Source organism: Nothobranchius furzeri, chromosome 2, assembly GCF_043380555.1.
Source record: "Nothobranchius furzeri strain GRZ-AD chromosome 2, NfurGRZ-RIMD1, whole genome shotgun sequence".
Lineage (NCBI taxonomy): Eukaryota > Metazoa > Chordata > Actinopteri > Cyprinodontiformes > Nothobranchiidae > Nothobranchius > Nothobranchius furzeri.
Genome location: NC_091742.1, coordinates 96,018,091 through 96,025,116, shown reverse-complemented (window position 1 = coordinate 96,025,116; position 7,026 = coordinate 96,018,091). Strand labels below are relative to the sequence as shown.

At 48.0% G+C, this 7,026-nt stretch overlaps 1 protein-coding gene across 1 annotated transcript in view; it reads right to left on the bottom strand.

The window, feature by feature from the left end:
• Window positions 1–6,672: 6,672 nt before the first annotated feature.
• The window catches only part of LOC107396735 (CXXC-type zinc finger protein 5), a 6,692-nt gene continuing 6,338 nt past the window's right edge, over window positions 6,673–7,026 (bottom strand). Inside the window, exon 4 of the mRNA XM_015976565.3 lies at window positions 6,673–7,026. This exon is cut by the window's right edge and continues 541 nt beyond it. The gene's annotated coding sequence lies outside the window, so the exon portion shown is untranslated.

Genomic DNA, 7,026 nt, shown 5'->3' with positions numbered 1-7,026 from the left:
CCTATCAGGGTGCGATTAAATGGCTGTTGAACACAGTCTGGGGGAGATCAGTGGGGGGGGGGGGGGGTGCTGGGGTGTGTCATTAATATGATTTTTGTTGGGATCCAGTCTCTTGTTTCCAAGTGACTAAAAGCTCCTTAGGAGAACACGCATGCCGGTCTTAAACCCAGAATATCTGGACAAAGTTTATTTAAATGATGATTATTTATAACCGACCACTAACGGAAATCCCAAACTCAGTTTCTCAGAATATTAAACTAAACTAAGAGCAACATTTTTGTTTTCATCCCCATTTTTCAGGAGCTGAGCTCAAACATCTGAAACTTTTTCTACATGCACAAAACACCCATGACCCTGAAATCTGTCTACATGTGTGTTAGTGAGCACTTTTCCTTTACCGACATAATCCATCACACCTCACAGGTGCGGCACATCAGGGGGCTGATTAGACAGCAGGAATTAGGGGCTGCATGACTTCATTTTTTTTTTAAAGTCGACCGTCATGTAATGAACGACTTCGACTAGTCGTTGATGACGTCATACACCTGAAGCTAAAACTGACGATGGGTGACCAAGCTTTTTTTTTCGGGGGTGGGGGGGGCCCTCCCCCCCCTCCCCCTGTGCAGCGGCCGCAAACTCACTGATGCGCCTGCAGCCTCTCAGAGTTCCTGCTGCTCTAAACATTAAAATAATTATTTCATTTTCTGTTCCTCACTTCTGATTACCTTCAATGGTGTCTGTTTGTTGCAACCACCAGGTACAAAAACTAACTTGTTTTTATTTGACTATTTTTCTGACCTGCCTGTTTATTATCTTCCTGCATCTCCTCTCAGTCCTAAAGAGAAACTGCTACCTGGCTTCATATATATTCACCTTATGAGTTACCTTTGAACTGCAGTTCTAAAAGATCTACCGGCCGCAAAAACAGCCGGGTTGGCGCTGTGCGCCAGCCGCACTAGTGCGTCACCGGAGGACAAAACAGGTGATGTGCTCCGCTCCACAGCAGTAAAACATCAGGCACAAATAAAAGACAGAAAACATAAAAGGAAATGAGCCGACATAAACGATCTCGTGTTAAATTTGTTTTTGGAGTGGCGGCACCTAATTTGATGTTACTGTGGCCGTGCTCAGGACGCAGATGTCTGGAGCACGTCAACGATCAGAGCTTTGCATGCGCACGCTGGTTAAGATTAGGATGGGGGTGAGGGGAAGGTTAAATTGCAAGAGAGTAAAGATCACAATTGGGTCAAATGTCCGTTTTTACGGCGGGTGTCGCTCTGGCACAGCGCGTCGGCTCCCAACCCGCAGGGGTTTGTCACCTGCTGTCATTTCCTAGGACTGCATCTTGTCAGTCATTATCACGTGACAGCGACTAGTCGATGAAAGGCATAAAAAGTTACTACAGCAGTGAAGTCGACTAGTTGATACAACCCCTAACGTGAATACTGTACAGGTGTGCCTTAGACTGCCCACAATAAAAGGATACCCTGAAACGTGCAGTCTGATCAAACAGACCATTGCTACGGATGTTGCTACCTTTGAGGGAGCGTGCAGTTGGCATGCTAACTGCAGGAATGTCTACCAGAGCTGTTGCCCTTGAAATGAACGTTAATTTCTCTACCATGAGCTGTCTCCAAAGGTGTGTCAGAGAATTTGGCAGTACAGCCATCTGGCCTCACAACCACAGCTCACGTGTGACCACACCAATCCAAGACCTTCACATCCACCATTTTGACCTCCAGGATCGCCTGAGACCAGCCACCTGGACAGCTGTAGCAACAATCGGTTTGCATAACCAGAGAATTCCTGCACAAACTGTAAGAAACCATCTCATCTCGAAGAAGGCCATTATCCACAGATCTACAGGAACCGCATGACCTAGAGTTCAACAGGAACCACATAATGTAGGCCCAATCCCACTACTCGCACTTCCACACTTGTGCCCTTCAATTGCATGATGCTGAGGTACGAGTGCGTAGGCTGCCCTGATTCTCAAGTGCGGAAGTTGATCACGCCCCTTTCGCACCCTTGAGCCGCACTTCACCCATGAAGTGTATTACCCACAGGACATTGCTGCGGGAGTAAATGCTCAAGTGTCTTTCCTGAAAATATGTTTTTTTCTAATGAAAGTAGTTCGTTTTAGGATGATTAGTTGATGCTCTGAAACTTTTAGACAAAGCAGCAATAAATGTAAATTTATTTCAAATAATTGTTTGCTTGTTTGTTTGAAGTGAAGTGGTGAAGAGAGGAGCGGAGTTGTCACCTGGTGGTGAGTTGCCTTTGATGCTGGTCAGACCTGGCCGGACCAAACGTAATATGAGGCTCTGTTGGGAACGTCTGGCGAAGTCTCCTTTCAGAAGAAGTTTCAATTCCTACCTCCGACAGAAAATGTTCCGGAGGTGGCGAGGTCCGAGTAGGCCATGTTTTCGTGCTTCCATTGTCGAGGCAGCCAACTGGATCTGCGGCTGCAGGGTATCATCTTCTGTCGTGGTGGCTTTCCCCAAACCCACTGGAGGACACTGATGGTTAGGCATACCATCGAGTCCTATCAGGTCTTTTTGGCATGTGAGACTCCAGAAGCAGCTGATGGATACCAGCAGGCCAATCAGAATGTGACTCGGGTGGTCACAGAGGCAAAAACACAGGCGTGGGAGGAGTTTGGTGAGACCATGGAGCAAGACCTCCGTATGACTTTGAGGATATTCTGGTCCACCATCCGGGGCATGAGGAGGGGAAAGCAGTGTGCCACCAACACTGTTTATGTGGGGACGGTGTGCTGCTGACCTCTACACGGGGCGTTGTGAAGTGGTGGTGGGTCTTCCTTTGTGTCTCCTCCCGGTTGAATGTGCCCAAAAACCCTCACCAGGGAGGCGTCCAAGAGGCATCCTAATGAGATGCTCAAGCCATTTAAACTGGCTCCGAGCCCCTCCTGGATTACCAAGCTTTCCACTCTATCTCTTAGGAAGAGCCCAGACATTCAGCATAGAAAACTCATTTTGCCTGCTTGTATCCGCAATCTCATTCTTTTGGGCTCTACCCAAGTTTGTGGCCATAGATGAGGGTTGGAATGTAGATTCACCAATCAAGAGAGGCAGGATCTCGTCCCCGACCTGGAGAGGGCATTCTTCGCTGTTTCCATTCAAGACCTTGGTCTCTCATTAAGCCGAGCTAATTCTCATCCCAGCTGCTTCACACTCAGCTGTGAACCACTCTAGCAAAAGCTGCGGTTTTGCCTTTACGACTACTCGAGCCACATTCTGCTTGGACTGTCGGTACCTTTCAGCTGCCTTGAGTCCCACTGGCAAAAAAGACCCAATAGGATTCTTTCTTCAGTTTGACAGCATTTCTAACTGCCGGTGTCCATCAGCAAGTTCGAGGGTTGCCGGCACAACAGGCACCAATGACCCTGCGGCCACAGCTCCGGTCAGCCACCTTGATAATGGAACAAGGCCCACTCGAACTCAATGTTCAAAATTCTGTCAGAGATGACTGGCACCCTCCCCAACCATTGAAGTTAATTCACCCCCAGATAGTAGTAAGTTGACAGCTCTGCCCCTCTCTTCTCCCGAGTGTCCAAAACACGCAGATCAGATGAGACAACAGCAAAGTCGATCATTGAGCTGCGGCCTAAGATATCCTGGTGCCCTGAGCACACACGGACACCTTTATGGAACATGGTGCTCATCTGGGACTGTCCATCATGAGCACCATGTTCCATAAAGGTGCTCATTATGGACAGTCCCAGATAAGCACAGAAGTCCAATAACAAAACACTGCTCAGATTGCTATCGGGAGGGGCGTTTTTCACACCTCTCCAGGTCTCACTGTTGTTGCCCATGTGAGTAATGAATTACCACAGGAGAATGATGGATTCATCTGAAGGAGCGCTCTCCAGCTCCCCCTCCAGAGACAGCAGAAACAGGGAATGGTCTGATCTGCAATGTGGTACATAAGCAGAAACACCCCCACATGTAGGCTGAGGGAGGCTACCATCTTGTCCACCAGGGTAAACCCCATCATACAGGCACTAAGATGGGGGACAACAAGTATGCCCACCTCTGCTTGGCGCCTCCCAGTGGGTCATCTGCAGAGTCATAGAAAGTCCAATCCCTTTCGATTAAACTGTTTTCTGGAGGCCTATTCTTGCATCGAGGTTAGTCTGACTATATCTAGCTGGAATCTCTCAAGCTAGCTTCTGTAGCCGAGGATCAGACTGGCAAGGTTCCAGCTTTTGGCTGCCACCCAACACACAACGTACCCGACCCCCACTGGCCCATCCCCTGAGTGGAGAGCACATGGGAAGGGGGACCCATATCTCCTCTTTGGGCGAAAGCCTGGCTGCCATGCGCTCACCAACGTGCCTCAACTGCAGACCTGGCTGCGTAGGGGCCGTGGTGATCCGCGTCTGGGCGAGGGAACACTGTTGCTATATACGCTGCTTATCATAAAGGCTCTTTGTCAGCATCTTTGCCAGACGCTATTGTTTACCATAAAACCAGTAAGATGTGGGGAATTACCCTTAAACCAGTGATGGTAAAATATGCTGGTGAAGGTTCTCGGTCATCCAGGTCATGGTAATATTGACGCGCCCATGTTCCAGTCAGAAATGACAAAGCTCCTCGGATGAGAAGCGAAACGTCTTCACGAAACCAAAGAAGTCCTGTTGCCTTCATCTGGACCTTTTGGGATTACAGTAATGGTAAGCAGGTCTTCCAGCTGGATCTGGGCACTAAGATAAGGATCCATCGTTCATGTCAGGGCTGATGGGATGAAAGCGGGGCGGCACCTCTTGTCAGGGCCCGCCTGCATTCTAGAGCACTGGTGGTGGGCCATTGTTAGCGCTGTTGCCTGGCAACACTGCGTGCCGTCGTCAGGGACAACCAGCTCCTCTGTCTTTCTCTCTGTCAGATAGCAACACCATTACAGAGATGACAAGCCCACGCACACACACACACACACACACACACACACACACAGCTTCCATCTTGTGGCAGAAAATTTTCACACAAGCAAGAAAACATATTGTTCATTTTAATGCCTGCTTCCTCCCGCTCACACACACACACACCATTATTACACACTGAAATGCATGATGCAATCATCTGACATCCCTCAGTGTGTGTGTGTGTGTGAGTGTGTGAGCTCCACACTCATCTTTGAAATGTTTCATTATAATTCAGCATGTGAGGAGGTCAGAGAGACGGATTACAGGAGGAGGACGACAGACTCGCCCCCCTTCCCCCTCCCAACACCAGAAATAAACATCAGAGCAGGAACTTCAGCAAACAGAGGGTGTTGAATAAACTGTGAGGAGGACCAAACCCATCCTGATCTGGTCCTGCTGCTGAGATCTGACCTTCTCCACTGATGCTACGTGACGACCTCTGTTAGCTGTGACCTTTGACCTTAGTCGCATGTAACTTTCCGTAAACCACATCAAGATGAAGTTTAACCTGTGATGATCCATTACCCAGACTCCGGTCAGAGCCAGCTTCCTGCAGAAATCTTCACTTTCAGATGTGGATGCTGGCTCGAGAAGCTGCTTTGATCCTTGAAACCACAGGTCACCTCCACGAGTCCCACAGCGACACTAAAGACACCAAAGTCTTCTCAACCCAACCCAAAGCATCACAGGAGAGAGGACCTAAAGATAAATGCTGGAGGACGTCGATGCAACGGGAACAACATTAATTCTCATTAAGAAATGTTAAACCTGCTGCCAGAGACCCATTAGGGTTACCACAGTAACCTGGGAGGTCTACCTGAGCTGTCGAGCTCCAGAGGGGGTGTGGCCAGGCTACTTCACCTGGTTGTTCTCTATGGGGACATTTATCACGGGTGTTTGTAGAAATGGTCCCCATCGAGGACAAAGCTGTTCCTGGCAACAGAATAAATCTGCTTGTCGTCTGCGTTCATCAGCATCGTCACAATCAACGCTCACACGGCACACCTCTGGCAAAACACTCTGGTTCCTATTTCAAAATAAAACACCAGCTCTGGTCAAACACTCTGGTTCCTATTTCAAAATAAAACACCAGCTCTGGTCAAACCTTCTGGTTCCTATTTCAAAAAAAAACACCAGCTCTGGCAAAACCCTCTGGTTCCTATTTCAAAATAAAACACCAGCTCTGGCAAAACCCTCTGGTTCCTATTTCAAAATTAAACACCAGCTCTGGTCTATTTCAAAATAAAACACCAGCTCTGGCAAAACCCTCTGGTTCCTATTTCAAAATAAAACACCAGCTCTGGTCAAACCTTCTGGATCATATTTCAAAATAAAACACCAGCTCTGGTCAAACACTCTGGTTCCTATTTCAAAATAAAACACCAGCTCTGGTCAAACATTCTGGTTCCTATTTCAAAATAAAACACCAGCTCTGGCAAAACCCTCTGGTTCCTATTTCAAAATAAAACACCAGCTCTGGCAAAACCCTCTGGTTCCTATTTCAAAATAAAACACCAGCTCTGGTCTATTTCAAAATAAAACACCAGCTCTGGCAAAACCCTCTGGTTCCTATTTCAAAATAAAACACCAGCTCTGGTCAAACCTTCTGGATCATATTTCAAAATAAAACATCAGCTCTGGCAAAACCCTCTGGTTCACATTTCAAAATAAAACACCAGCTCTGGTCAAACCTTCTGGATCATATTTCAAAATAAAAGTCAGCTGAGGCGGTGTTCGGAGATGATTTAATGCAGTAATGTGTTACAAGGAATCACTGAGAATGTTGACCCACACACGTGTTGGGAATTACAGCTCTGTAGGGTGGATTGTTCGGATCTCCTTCCGTTTGGATCCAGAGTTCTGCTCACGGAACCCAAAGGTCCAAACTGCAGCCGGAGGCTCCTGCTGGTCTCCGTGGGATGGGTTCTCGTTCTGAACTCTCTACCAGGTCCCGGTTGGGGTCTGGGAGCGGAGAACTGGACGTCCAAACTCACCAGAGACGACCGAAGCTCCAGAAGACCACCTTGAAGAGTGATGTACCCTGAGAACGTTCCTGCCATCTCCAGGCTAATAACACAAAC